This window comes from Prionailurus bengalensis, chromosome C1 (genome assembly GCF_016509475.1).
Source record: "Prionailurus bengalensis isolate Pbe53 chromosome C1, Fcat_Pben_1.1_paternal_pri, whole genome shotgun sequence".
Classification (NCBI taxonomy): Eukaryota; Metazoa; Chordata; class Mammalia; order Carnivora; family Felidae; genus Prionailurus; species Prionailurus bengalensis.
This window is the reverse complement of record NC_057345.1, coordinates 192,150,092-192,165,660: the sequence shown is the minus strand read 5'-3', so window position 1 is coordinate 192,165,660 and position 15,569 is coordinate 192,150,092. Positions and strand designations below refer to the sequence as shown.

Here is a 15,569-nt window from a genome sequence, read left to right as displayed (position 1 = left end):
GGGGAGGGGTAGAAAGACAGGGAGACACAGAATCTGAAGCAGGCTCCAGACTGTGAGCTGTCAGCACAGAGCCCAAGGCGGGATTGAACCTACAAACTGTGAGATCATGACCTGAACTGAAGTCAGACACTTAACTGACTGAGCTCCCCAGGAGCCCCAAGAATGCTTTCTTGGATGTTCATGTGGGGTTGGAGGTACAGTTTGGGGCTACTTATAAAAATCGCAAATTTCCTGATGATAAAGATGCCCTCTTCATCTCTTTAAAAAATTCATATCTCAGTCCTTAGAATCTATTATGCATCAAAGGTCCATAAAGGGGTATAGTTTACAGGATAGTAACCTTATTAGCATGTTGCCTTAACTGTCTGAGCCAAGCAGCTGGATTCACTTAAGAAAATTAACAAATCTACATCTTTGTGTGCTGCTCACCTGCAGACCTGGGGCTTCAGCATTTCAGGGATCAAGTGCAGGAGAGGAGGTGATGCCTTCCCATGGGGTGTCCCACTCCCCACACCTTGCCATTTTTCATGTCTTCTTTGCAACACCTCCCTCTTCCTCTAAGTACCCAATTCTCTTCGTGAATATCTTTTTAATAGTATACAAACTGATATTGTGCAATAATTCACTTACGTTTGAAAAATGCTACTTTTCCAACCAATCAAGGAATGGTTATTAAATGCTGGAGAGGGGGCTGAGAAGTGTAGTACTAGGCGTTATCAAACCTGTATGCAAATTACCTATGAAAGTAATTATCAATCTCCCAAAGACAGACAGACAGATACACACACACACACACACACACACACACACACACACACACACACAGCTATGTGCATGGTCACAGAATTACAGATATTCCCACAAACAGGAAAACTTCCAATCAGCTAAGTTCTCTTAATACTAGAAAGATGCCCTCGGATGCCACAAGGTAACAAAATAAAACTGAAGCACTTTGCAGCTAGTCCCTGCCTGAAATTGTCTTTAGATGGAAAAATTCCTATGTCATCCATTAAAGGCAATGTAAAAATAAATGTATAAATAGAATCATAAACATGTCTATGTAGTTTCATATGTTTCCAAATGCTCCAGAAAGCTGTAAAAACATACTACACGTTTTATTTTTATTTTGTGATATTTGGAGATTCTCAATTTTCCCTTCTTAATTGGCACATTTTTAACAAAATGTGTTCCTCTCTCCCACGAAGAAGCAAAATCTCTAAGTATATCTTTGGTAACTTAAATTTCCATCTTGATTCACACTCCGTATTGGTTTATTATGTCATAATTTTTTTTTTTCTTTGAACTTGGGCAGAGGCAAGCGACAGTAGTGTGAACCACGGTAATTGATATCTGCAGGAGGTTATTTCGGATTGATCAATGAGGGTTGCATGACTAGCTCCAGTAGAGTGTTTATTTCCTCGGAATATTTTTCATTTGATGATCATAAATTGGTCATTGATATTAAGCACCCATTTTTATCTTAAGTAATATACATATTTGAGGTAGGGAATATTTTAGCATAATGTCAGTTTTGTTGGCACAGAATTTTTGTTTGCTGGTGAAAAGAATTAGGCTTCCTCAGTGACTGCTAAAAACAGTAACTGTTAAAAACTAGAAGAATTACATCTAGTTTTTAATCTGCTGTGTAAAAAAAAAGGAACATATTCAGTTTGGCTTTAATGATGTCAAAAGCAGCCAACTATGTTACTGAAGCATCTTGTTAAAACTGGGATCTTGTTTTTCCAAACTGGAATATTTAATGGTTATTGCAGAATTTTTAAAAATACGTATTCATTTATGTGAGTGTTACAAAATGCAGCTCTGAAGTTTAAAAGTCCAAGTGGTAAATTATCCTCTTTTGACTTTCTTATTACATCCACTATAACCAGATTAAAAACATACGAATTACACTATATGTTTCCCTGATTCGGTGATTTCTTTTTTCTTAAACAAAGTCAATTCACTAAAATATCCTTTGATGCTCATTCAGCTAAAACCTCATACTTTTTTTTTTTTTTTGCAAAGACATATTATTTGATCTGAAAATATTTTTAAGTGCCTGGAATCTATGTTTTTTAGCACTTGAAACTTTCTCTGGCCATCATAGCTTCTATTAGAGACTGTGAAACATTTTAGGATTATTGAACAAATATCAATTATGTCTGTGTCCTTAGTGTCTATCTGAATTGGAAATGTGCCATCTTTTACATCTTCACTAATAGAATTTTTAATTAGCTGTTGATACTGTCAATAATAGAGTTCACTGTTATTTAAAAAAATGATTTGTCCAAGCAACTCCTTATCTACACTTTTGTTCTTTACTTTTCAAATCTGGTGCTTATTATTATAATCAGTGTAATTAAAATTTTTTTGTTTTATTTTTAGAGAGAGAGAGTACAAGCAGGGGAGAGGGGCAGAGGGAGAGAGAAAAAGACAGAGAGAGAGAGAGAGAGAGAGAGAGAGAGAGAGAGAGAAAGAATATTAAGCAGGTTCCATGCTCAGTGTAGAACCTAATGCAGGACTTGATCCCACGACCCTGTGGTCATGACCTGAGCTGAAATCAAGAGTCAGACACTCAACTGACTGAGCCACACAGGTGCGCCTATAATCAGGGTAATTTTTAAACAGAGCACTATACTTTCAAAAGCAGGCAAGAATTTTAGGCAAGACATTTTAATACATATTTACTAATTATTTTCCCGCTGATTATTATGAGTTTATCAATTTTTTTTAAATTTATTTATTTATTTTTTTAATTTTTGGGACAGAGAGAGACAGAGAATGAATGGGGGAGGGGCAGAGAGAGAGGGAGACACAGAATCGGAAACAGGCTCCAGGCTCTGAGCCATCAGCCCAGAGCCCGACGCGGGGCTCGAACTCCCGGACCGCGAGATCGTGACATGGCTGAAGTCGGACGCTTAACCGGCTGTGCCACCCAGGCGCCCCGAGTTTATCAATTTTTAAAATTACATAAGTAACTTATTTTACACCTGGTATTATTTTTTTTTATTTTTTATTTTTTAACATTTATTCATTTTAGAGACAGAGAGAGACAGAGAATGAATGGGGGAAGGTCAGAGAGAGAGGGAGACACAGAATCTGAAACAGGCTCAAGGCTCTGAGCTGTCAGCACAGAGCCCAATGTGGGGCTAGAACTCACGGACCTCGAGATCATGCCCTGAGCCAAAGTCAGTCTCCCAACCGACTGAGCCACCCAGGCGCCCCGTAAACCTGATATTATTTTACACTTTTAAGTCAACTCACGATTGCACTAAATATCTTCTCTCTACTGAGATGTAGGAAATAAAACAAGGAGAAGTTGCAATCTATGCCTCATGAGAGTTAGGATCTAGACAAGGGAAAAAAACCCCACGAAATTGCAGGAGAGTATATAATAAGGAATTATCTTGTAAGATAAAGACACTAATTTAATGGCAATGTGGACTCCTAATTACGGACTAGGATTTTAGTAATACTGCCTCCCTGAGAGAGTAGCTCTATGGCATCTGGTATATTACAAATGGCTGTTGTCATTTTTCATGAACCTCTATTTCCATTACAGTTTTTTATGCTTGCCCCTGAAATATAATCTGCTCCGTGAATCCTGATTGAATCGGCTCCACATGCAGCACAGAAAAGATCCTCCTTTGATGGAGAATAAGCCAAGGACAGTGTCTCTCATCTACACACTCCAATTTGGTGTTTGAATGAATGAAAGGCAAATCTTTCATTTCCGAAGGCTGAAATGAATGGTACTTAAAAATATTTTCGACTGGTTGAATTGAAGCCACTGGAAGAGGATGGGGACAGAAGCCCAATTAAAAAAAAAAAAAAAACCCAAACTCTCTAGGTCCATAGCATTTTCATTTGTTTGTGGAATGGATGGATTTCATTCACTTTCTCTTACTCGCTTGTCTCTCAGGACCTGGTTCAGTGATGCGGAAACAGGTGCTGATAGTCCTGATGGGCTGGCCACTGTGCCTCAGTGATCCATTTCCACTGTTCTACTGCCAGTTACAAATGACCTCATGCTCCTTGACGCCATTTCATAGCTCAGGGGAAAGTCTTATTTTGCTCACTATATAGCTTTGTTGGCCATTGATGTAGCCTATCCTGCCTGTTGGTTCCATTCTAGCAATTATTCACTTGAAAAATAAAATTAAAATCAGTACAGCTCATTCATTCATTCATCCATTATTCAACAATTGCTTATTGAGTGCCTACTCTGTGAAACATAATTTATTAGATGCCGGGAGAAATAGAAAAATGGTTATGACGTGGTCCTTGACTCCAGGAAATCACAAGCTAGTAAGGGAGAGAGGGCATGTTTGTAATCACAAACATCTACAATTCAGTGCAGCAAAGGAACAACAATAAGAACAATGGGTGTCTACCATGTGCCAAGTACTGCTCTAGATGTTTTAAGTATTTCGTCATATGTAAATTTCACAGGCGCTCTGAAACTAGACATTATTTTCCCTTTTTAAAAAAAGTTTTCCAAATGAGAAAGCTGAGGTTCAAAAGGTTTGGCAAAATATGCACAGTCACACAGCTAGTACAGAAAAGAATCAGACTTTGAATCCACTGCTATTTGATATTAATACTCATTCTCTTTCAACTAAACACCGTCTCTGAGAAAAATGGCAGGTTCACCATTTATTGAATGTCTCTGTGCCTGGCACTACTCTGAATGCTTCGCTTCAGCGTCTTGTTGATTCTTCACAACACTCTTATGATGCTACAATGGCTATACAGCCATTTTGCAGTCAACAAAACTAAAGATTGGCAAATAAGTTACTTAACCCAGGTTATCTAGTGGAAAACTTTTCTTCCAACCCAGGTAGTTTGGGAAGGTGTAATGGAAGAAGTGAGGTTTCACTGACTTTCCATTGATTTGGACCAACTGAGGCAGGGGGGGAGGGTAGACAAATAAGGACCAGGGAAACCATATTAGGAATGACACAGAGATGGGAAAGGGCTATGGTCATCTCAAAAAGAGTGAGCATTCTAGAGTGGTGGAGTATGTGGGCCATCTGGACCAGGACTACAAAGTATGACTGGAAAGCTAGGCTATCGTCAGATATCAGCCAACGAGTTTGGACTGTATGTAGTACGCAATAGAGGGCCATTGAAAATTCTGGAGAGAGGAATGATCAAAGCTATTATTATGAATCCACTTTCTCCATCCTGTCACATTTAACAATCTCTGCTTCAAGATACCAAGATTTCACAAAATATTATTTAAGTTCCTCCAAAAACATGAATACTTACTATTTCTATTCTAAACAGCCAATTGTTATTACTGTTATTAAAAAAAAAAATGTTCTTTTCAAGTGACCTCTTGGAAAAGCAAACTTTTGTGCCATAGCCGAAACCACTTCAACCTCTTTAATTCTCAATACTAAAATCGAACAAAGGGCACAAAGCAGAATGAGGCAGGAGTTTGAGCCTGGGAAAGGGGTCAGATTCCTTTGGACATCAATCCGAAGTCAATTCACATGCACTGTGAAGTCATTAAGTAATTAAATTACAGAGCAAGGGCAGGCAGGTGGGCGAGAGTGGACGGGGAAGCAACGGACACATTTGTTCTGCTTCCACTCTAGACTGGATGCTAAATATTAGCAGACAAGAGTTATGCCCCACCCCTCAATGCAATACATGTAACAGGAATGCAAATGTGAGGATTTTGCAAATTTAATGACTGCGGTTACAAGTGTTCTCTTGTCACAGGCCTTGTGGACTTGGAGGGGCCGGCAGCTACTCGAGCTATTTGTGCCCCTCCGCCCTGAATTTGTTTCTATGGCTGCCAAGCCCCGGCTGCAGCCAGCACTCTCTCGCTCCTGTGCAGCTATCTCATGCCAAGCTTACTAGGCTTGAGGAGCAACTTCCAACCAGTGATCAATAAGAAATGAGGAGAAGCTTCTTGAATGGAAGTATCTGGCCTGAGGCCCAGCTGGGCAAAGTCTGAATTCAAGTTGGCCTTCTTCATCATGGCAATATCCAATTTCAGCTACTTTCACAGATGGTGTGTCTGAGTGCTCTGGGCCCCCAAAGATTACTGAATGGATTATCTGGGGTCTGTAATCCTCAGAGCTGACCCTGAGCACCTACAGTGAACCGGGCACTTGCTTCGTAAATATTGCTTTTTACAAAAGTCTGAGAGACAGAGTTCTCATTTAACAGATCAGAACACAGAGGCTTAAAGTAGTTAAGTAGCTTGAGAGCGTGTTCATTCAGTCAGGACTTTGACCCAGGTTGGCCCAGTCCTGGGTCTTCTAATCTTTCCACTTGGCCACATACCTCCCCTGGGCTATCACCTAGGCCAGTTGGTCTCCAACATGGCTATAAACAACAATCACTTGAGAAATGGTTTTAAAATACACATCCTCAGGCCCAACCACAGATATACCGAGTATCCATAGCAGATTTATATCTATACATCCATGTTATCTAATTATCTGTTTATCTAAAACAGGGTTTAATTATCTGTTTATCTAAAACAGGATTTCTCAACTTGGGCACAGCTGACATTTGGGGCTGAATAATTCTTTATTGTAGGGGACTGTCCCGTGTATTGTAGGATGGTGAGAAACATCTTTGTTTTCTACCTACCAGATTGCAGTGGCACCTCCCTGCTAGGGCACAACTAGAAATGACTTTAGATATTATCAAATGCCCCTGGGGGGAAAAATCACTGCCAGTTGAAAACCTTTGTTATAAACAAACGAACAAACAAATCAAAGCAAACAATCTTCCCAGGAAATTTGGAATAGCATATATATATTAATGTTAATATATATTAATGTTTTTTATTTTTGAGAAAGAGAGAGAGCATGAGCAGAGGAGGGTCAGAGAGAAAGGTGGGGGGAGTGGGACACAGAATCCGAAGCAGGCTCCAGGCTCTGAGTTGTCAGCACAGAGCCCGATGCAGGGCTCAAACTCATGATCTGTGAGATCATGACCTGAACCGAAGTCAGATGCTTAACCGACTGAGCCACCCAGATGCCCTGGAAAAGCATTTTTAAAGTTTGGTGTTTGCGAGTCACAGGCCGAGTTTAGGATATCTACCTAAAGAATGTGAGGGGGGAGGGGGAAGCAGATTCTGGAAGATAATAGGTTGAGTATCTTTTCTACTTGCACAATTTACCAGCCTACGTGAACAATGACTAATCCTGGGCTCCAGAGCGGATGTATTGTCATGGATGCTTTCCAAAGCAGGATACAACATAGCATATGTCCAAATATGAAATAAAGACGAGATACCTTAGAAATTATGGAAAATGCTATTTGATTTATGAGTTTTATTTGTTCACGTTTTTCAGAGCACTTTTAGAGAATTAACTTTACTTGTATACTGTCCAGCACCAGACTGGTCCACAGTAAATATTCTGGATTCACTTAACTTTTATTTATTCATTCATTTTTTTTCTTTGAAAAACAAAACAAAACTGAGCAGTTGAAAAGGATTTTATTCAGACAACATGCATAAAACCGAGGTCTTCAAGTATTATTACTTTCATTTCATTTCATGATGATAAGAAGAGGGACTTTAGGAATACATCCTCAAAGTGGGTAATGCAAAGCCCCCATGAAAACAACTAATACAATGGAAACTTAACCCTCATTCCTAAGTTCTAGCCACCCAATGGCCTTCCACCCAGTCACAGTCAACAAACCTTTTGCGGAAAATGCTCTCCCCAGGGACTCCTGGGTGGCTTAGTCGGTTGAGTACCCACTCTTGATTTCTGCTCACGCTATGATCCCAGGCTCATGGAATCTATGATCCCAGGGTCATGGAATTGAGCCCTGCTTCAGACTCTGCACTGGGGGTGGGAGCCTGCTTGAGATTTTCTCTCTCTCTCTCTCTCTCTCTCTCTCCCTCTCTCTCTGCACCCCCTCTCCCTCACGCTCAAAAATAAAAGAAAAAAAAAAGCTCTCTCTCCTCAAGTTCCACCTCCACTCTACACAACCTCCACGGAAACAAATACATCTGTATCTCTGATTGGCATAAATCCAGTGAAGTATCAAAGTTTGTTTATTATGTTGAATATGTTTTTATGTGTATACTAAAGCCAAATATCCAGATCAACAGAATTTAGAGCTTCTTCCCAAGTGTTTATCAGATTAGGCATTCTAAACATTTCTATGAGATCACTGTGGGTAGTTTAGTATAATTCCTTGTCTGAATGTATTTCAACAGCACCACAATTGAATGCAATAATATAATACATCACTTCAGGGTGTTTGAATATAGGAGTATCCTTTTAAAACACTTTTTAAAAGAGCTGGTGTACTTTAATCTTAGAAGTTTGTCTAAATGACTATTGGAAAGGATGCCAGTCAAGTGATTCATTTTACGTATTAATCCGGCTCAGCTGACAAGTAGTTGCTAATACAGCACTTCTAACATTGATTCTAATTCCATAAAAGGATTTTGGCTCATAAAAAATGCTGGCATGGCATCAGATGTAGGTGTTCCTATCTCGTCTATTGGAATATAGTAATGGGCCAAATTTTGCTGGTGACCACAAGCATTCTGAGAAGACAAATGTTACAAAGAGCAAATAAATGTACGGAGATTAAAGACACCTGCCTTTCCCCTGTGTCTCACTCTTTCGCCCCTCAAAGTAAAAGGTAAATCTTGGAAGATGAACTCTGAATGAGGTGTGGTAGGGGTGTCTTCCCTCTCTCTGCCCCATCTCCTCTGCTTTTAACTCTTATTCTAGGAAAAAAGGCAATTCTTACCCTAACACAAGCATCAATAGTAATTACTGGGATATGGCAAATATCTTTTCATTCACCATGATGGTTAGTGCTATGAAAAACAAAAATCTGACATCTTCTTTCTGTCAGCCTAAAATGAGACCCTGACCTTGTCCTGGGAAACACCATCTAGTCATATTTTTCTTAACTTCCATGCAGTGATGATCTAATAAGAATCTAAAAGTAATTAACTGGATCTCTTTTAGCCAACCAAAGCCTTATTCAAATACACATTTTTATCAGGATTCTAAGGGAGCCATAAATTGGGGCATTTTGAAAAACTGGGATCTAATCCAGTCCATGATCTGACGAGGGTTCAGTGGTAATAATAAATTGGGACTATTAAGACCGGGAACCATTCCAACATTTTATTTTGCCCACACCACAGGACCTAGCAAATTCTACTGCAAAAGACAGGGATATTCAGTGAGGAGTGAAACCATGCTGAATTAATCATTTGTATGTAATCATGCCAAAACATGGGTGTTTTCAACAGTTTAAATAGTGCCAAAGTTTAAGTTCAGTAAATAATTAATTATAGAGAGTCTCTTGGCAAATTAAAGAAAACAACCCTCTGATTCTTTAACAAAATACGCACTCTTTTTAGGATACAATAATGACACAATCCTATCAATTCTATTTGTCGCTGTATGTATTTCAGAGTGCCACATTTATGCAGGCTACAGCTAAAATATTATTTCAGAATATACTTTCCTTGTCCTTCTTAGAATACAGTAAGCATCCTCACTTTTCAGTATGAACAAATATTGGATACACTCTAGCCTTATTCTGGTTTTCATTTCAATTTCCAGTAACATAAAAATCTCCCATAATTAAATAAAATGCTGAGAGGTTGGGAATAGATTTTCACCCACTTGTATTCTGAAACTATAAATGGTTTCTGAATGTTTTTATTTCTCTAAGATGAATTTCGTTTATGTGGGGAACTTGCAGCTGCATAATTAAATCTTGGTTTGCCAAATATCAAAAACACATGTATTGATTTAAACTAAGGGAATAGGCCACAAGCAGCTCAGTTGATAAGGCAAAAGAGAAGCCTCTGGAGCTCTTGGAAGGCTTCCTAAAGGAAAGAAAACTAAGAGCCCTGAATTCAGCCGCTGAAACTGATCAGCTTTCCTAAATCTTAGCTTCACTCTCACTTAGGCATTCCGTTCAGGCCGGTTGTTGAAAACAAGGGCCATATGTTTTCATGCTTCTCAACCCTGAAGCTGGGGGAGCTGCCTCTTTGCCCCTCATCTCCTCATTTATCCTGCTAAGATTCTAATAAGATCTGCAAAAACAATGTTTCATTAACACAGTAAATGAGCTCCCTTGCAAAGGAAACCCTGACATGGTATAAGACTAAGAGAAGATCTTACAGCACAAACCCATATGTTGTTAAACTGTGCCCCCCTTCAGGAAGAGATTTCATTTAGTGAAATTTCATTTCAGGGTCAGTAATATGGGACTTTAATTGAAGACAGCCTTTTGGTGTCAATGGAGACTTTCCCCCCAGTACGATAATCCTAAATAAATGAGGGGGACATATTTTTCCTTAACCAAACTCCACCTGACTTTTGAGAAGGTATTAACAATACAAGTGCAACACGCATGTAGTTAGGTACTTTGTAGGTCCACGAGCCTGGTTCATTTCACACTTTGGAGAAGGTTACAGACGTAAGTTAACGTCTTAGAATGAAACATCAAAAATATGTTTACTGGTTTGTGAAGACAATCTCTTGCTTTCGGCTCACCATATAATCAGAATGTTTGGAAAATGTTAATTTAATTTAGCTTGATTAAAAAATTCTAGGGGAAATAATCATTGGATATAATATTGGATTCATCCTTCCAGCAACGGATACCGGTATTTTGAACTTATGTTTTATTATGGCCAATCTCACCGAAGCATGAACAAAATGATGAGTTTATGTAAAACAGGGCTTCACTGCAATGGACTGTTTGACTTGTATCAGGAGAGGACCTGTTCTGAGCTCAGAAAGTCAGATACGAGACTAAGAAAATCCTCACACACAACTTTGAGCAAGAAATTTGGGCTTATCCACTCAGGTAAGAATAGTGCAAACACTGCCTTGAACCAATGCTATGGCAAGCTCAAGAAAGGCTACTCTAGGAAATTCAAAGCAAATGTTTCTATACGTGGATGTATTTATGTATTTATTTCTCAGACCCTATGATCTGGGTAAATCCACAGAAATCACCTAAGGACGAATGCAGCATTAATGATACACAATATGATTTCAGACACTATGTGGCTTAATGTAGATATATTAACTTACATAGTTTTGCATCTATATATTTTACCTACTTGAATATATGAATATAAAAAGGATAATGAAAGTACTATATCAATGACTGAAGTTTATAAAACTCTGATATAGTCCAATACTTGCCTGATGCACTAATCCTTTCTCATCATAATCATCAGCTTATTAGACATTTTCAGTGTCAACAAACTTACTGTCTCATGTGACACTCGAATTGTTAGGATGTTTTCCCTTCTATTAAACTCAAGACTACCTCTCTTGAAATGATGATTATCCATTAGTATCCTCAAGAAAATAAATGAATGGATGAATAAGCAGAGAGAAAGAGAGGATAGAACGGATGCTATAAAATACATTTAATTCCTCTTTTATGTGAAAGTTCTTTGATCCTGTGAAATCAACTAAGTCTTATCTCTGCAGGCTATGTATTCCCCAGTCCTTCACCATTTTTCAAAAGATATGATTTAGTTGCTGTTATTCTGTGTGTGAGAGAGGCAATGGGATATTCCAAGTGTGATCTGAGTAGTGTAGAACAAGAATTATTGTTTCTTCCTTCATTTTGCACATGAACTTCCAGTAATGCAGCCTAGGACTGGATTAAGTTTTTGGCAGGCATATCCTCATGTTGACTCATGCTAAACTTGCCCTCAACTAAAACCATCAGGCAATTTCTTTCATATATTTGGTATTAAGTCAAACCTTCCACATGTGTTTGTACAGTTTGTTTTGGGGCCTAAAATCGAGACTTTACACTTACTCCAATTAAGTTTTTTTTTATGTTTGATTCAGTCCATTGTTCCAGACGATTGTGTCCTCAATATACATTATCAACCCCTGCAGCTTCTTGGCATTCACAATCTGATCACCAGCATTGATGCCAATGCTCAGCGGGCCAGAGTTAAAAAATAAATTTTGAAGAAAAACTTTGTCTTGCAAGTTTATATTGATGGAAATACTCATTAGCAATCTTTGGGTACAATTCCTCAAATAGCTACTAATCCTTCTAGGGTTATGTCATGTGGTGTACATTTCTCTGTGTTAGCCACAGGAAAACATGAGACAAGGAAATTCTAATGTCCAGGAGAGTGCCCTTACTTGTAAAGTCCAGAGGTTAGAACAGGGTTTTCAGCCTACACACGATTGACAGTTTGAGGCAGAGAACTTATTGTTAGGGAGCAGGGCTGCCTTGAGCATTGTAGAACGTCTGGCTGCATTCCCGGTCTCTACCCAGCACCTGGCTGTAGCAACCCCCTTATCATGCCCCTCCCTCCCTAGAAGCCGTAACAATCAAAAATGTCTCCATATACAGCCAAATGTTTCACTGGGAGTAACAGTGTCCCTCCTTAACTGAGAACCACTGTTCTGGATTCTGCATTCCTCCAATGTAATCTTATAATTGGAGTCCACCTGTTATGGCTTTTTTTTTTTAACCTTTTCATAGCTATAATTATGAATGGGCTATTCATATATAGCACCAAAATAATTCCTTATCAGGAATTAAATATGTGGATATGTTGAAATGAGATATGGAAATCATAAGAAAAATAATGAGGAGAGTGAAGAGGGATAATATAATCCTAAAATTTAGAGTTGACATTAAATTAATCATTGGGTAAAATAGTTACAAGGAAATTGAACAGGAATTATATCATTTAAGAGGTCATCTACAAGGACTTTTGTATCTGCATGCTCATCAAAGTATGATTTGGAAGAGAGAAAAATGGAAACAGACTAAATGTTTGACAATAGAAGATAAATAAGTTATGGTATACTGCTCTCACAGACTATTAGAGAGTCATCAAAATGGCATATTTTCAACACATTAATGACATGGGGAAATGCTCACAATATAATGCTGTGGAAAAAGTGGGATATTATATATGCAGCATAGATATCAAGTTTAAAAGAAAATACATACATAGGAAAAAAGATCACAAAATATTAATAGTGGTTGTAGAATTAGGCATGATCATATTAGTTTTCTTAACGCTTTTTTTATGCCTCCATAATTTTCTTCATGCAATTTTTGTAAGTTTTGTGTGCGTGGGTGGTACTGGGGGTAAGCAATCCATATTCTCTTGGGTGAGTGAGCACTGGCGAGTGTTTTTCTTTTGTTGCCAAAAAAATATGCCAGTAAGGTAGAATGCTTCAAAGAGGACCCATAAGAAAAGATGACAATACTTTAAGACTGGCTTATTCAGTCCTCTTGGGGGGGAAAAAAAACCAAACAACCTCTGCACATCCTTTCTCATAGGATAAGGATAGTTTAATGTTCCAACCAAATCCTGTCCCTTCAAGTTAGTGGTTCTCAGACTTTAGAATGCTGAAGAATCACACTGAGCTTACCTCTCAAATACAGATGCCTGAGCTCTAACTCCAAAGATTCTGATTCTGTAAATCTGGTATGGGACTCAAACATCTTTAACACACTCCCCACGTGATTCATTTTCATCAAGTGGTCTACGAACTACACTTTGAGAAACACAGCTAGAAGAAGTCACATGGTTTGATTTGGATGAATATTTTTAAATTTATGCTCCACTTTGGACAATTTCTTCCTGGTTATACACTAAATAGAGTTGGTATAAACCCTCAGGGGTATGCTGATTAACTGGCTCTTTGAGAAAGCAAGCCCAACTTATTGCATTTGCCAATTTCTGTGGTGTAAATACTCCCACCATGAACAATTTCAAACTACTAATGGCTTAATGACGAGCTCACAAAATTCCTGAAAGTTTAAAAATCACAAGCTGATACAAGCTGGCTCCAGCACTGCACAATATATATTTTATTTAAGTGCTTTAAATCCTTCGAAGAAGGGATATGTTAATGAAAAGCTATTGTATCTATGACAGCTAGGATGAACCAAATAAGCAATAGGGCAGCTCGAATCATCTTAAGGTAACAAATTGCAAAGGCATTAGAAAAAAAGACAACTTTGTGAACTTTCATACACTGTTTCTTATTATATTCTATTTTTTTTTTCAGTGGCCATGTCACAAAGAGTAATACACTCACTGAGTTCTTTAAGGGTTGTGAATTGGTTTCTTATGGATGATGGAGAGCCAAGAAATGGGACTCAAGGTTTGGGAGCAATGCCAAATGTTCAGCCACCACCACCACCCTCTGTGGCCCTCAGCTCCTGCGCGGTTGAAATGCCCTCGGTCATTAACTCTACAGCACCCAACCATAAAAGCAACTCCTCCAACTTCTTCCCCTCACACAAGATTGAGACAATGTTGTCTCTAGGAAACCCATATCAGATGTGTTTTATGTGTTCATGTGTGGGAATTGGCCTAAGTGGAGGCTAATAGTAGAGTTCTTTCAATGTTTTGACCAAACATATTTTAAGAAAATTGGACCTGAAGCCTATATAGCCAGCTGAGGTGAATTTACAGCCCTGCTTTTAAGAACAAAACTCCCTCAGGCACCTGCTTCCTAAAGGCAAAACCAGAAAGGAAATGAACTCTTGCTTAAAGACAACCCACCTAATTTTATGGGTTATCAATTTTCTAGCTGGCACACATTTCCCTTGCTACTAAGAGTAAACCCTCCCAACCCCGAGCAAGTATTGAGCTACAAAAAAATGTGAAGTCTGAATTCTAGCAAACAGCTCCGTTTCCTGAAGACGAGGCAAGGATATGGTGTCTCAGTCAGTGAAGTCAGGGGAGCAGCAAAGATCTATGATGTGGACGCACCACATCGATGTCTTTGCCAATATACACATTAAAATCTTAGCCTGCATTACATTTTATGTTACAGGATTACTGAATCTTGGACTATGATGGAGAATTCGTCATTCCAGTTTTGGGGGTAGCTCTGTCAGGTGAATAGTCAGCAACAATATAAAGCACTTGATTTCCTTTTACCTGCATGCTGACCCTGGAAGTCAGCTTATCAACCACTTTCACATGAGAAAGGACCAAATAGGGCTTCTTTCCTCGCTATTGATAAAGTTAGCTTTTATCAATGGGAATAGACTACAAGACAGAAGTCAAAGGTTAACAGTAGGTATTCAGCCTGCTCTGTGCTAGAAAGGACGATATAGAAGTATGATTTTCTTAGTACACGTTACTAGAGTATTAAAATAAGTACAAGAACTGACTCTAAAAACTACAAGGACTACTGTTACTAATAAGCGAGTGACAAGCTGGACAAATCTGACTTCATGCATGATGGAGTCAGAATCAAGTGCTTAAAATGATATGCTAGTTTTGTCATAATCTCCGTCTTTCTCCAAGATCCATTTAGTTGTGCAGGTGAAGAATTTTCAGGAGAAACATGAATATTCAATTACATGTTTCAAAATCAGACATTTACACATCAACGTGCGGTAAGTGTAGAGTTAACCTCAAAGATAAGTGAAGGGCCTCTTGTCCAAATGGAACATTAAGCTCCTCAAACAGGAGAATTCAGTCCTTGCAAACTGTCATTATTTCAGTAAACGAAACCGGCCCTTTAACAGATGGGCAACATACTTTGCAACTTGCTGATAGCCTAATAAAAGACACTGGCTTT

General features: G+C 38.6%; 1 protein-coding gene across 2 annotated transcripts in view; it reads right to left on the bottom strand.

Moving 5' to 3' along the window:
* Nucleotides 1-15,569, bottom strand: part of PARD3B (par-3 family cell polarity regulator beta) — a 1,020,722-nt gene that overhangs the window by 186,959 nt on the left and 818,194 nt on the right. The gene's annotated exons all lie outside the window — the stretch shown is intronic.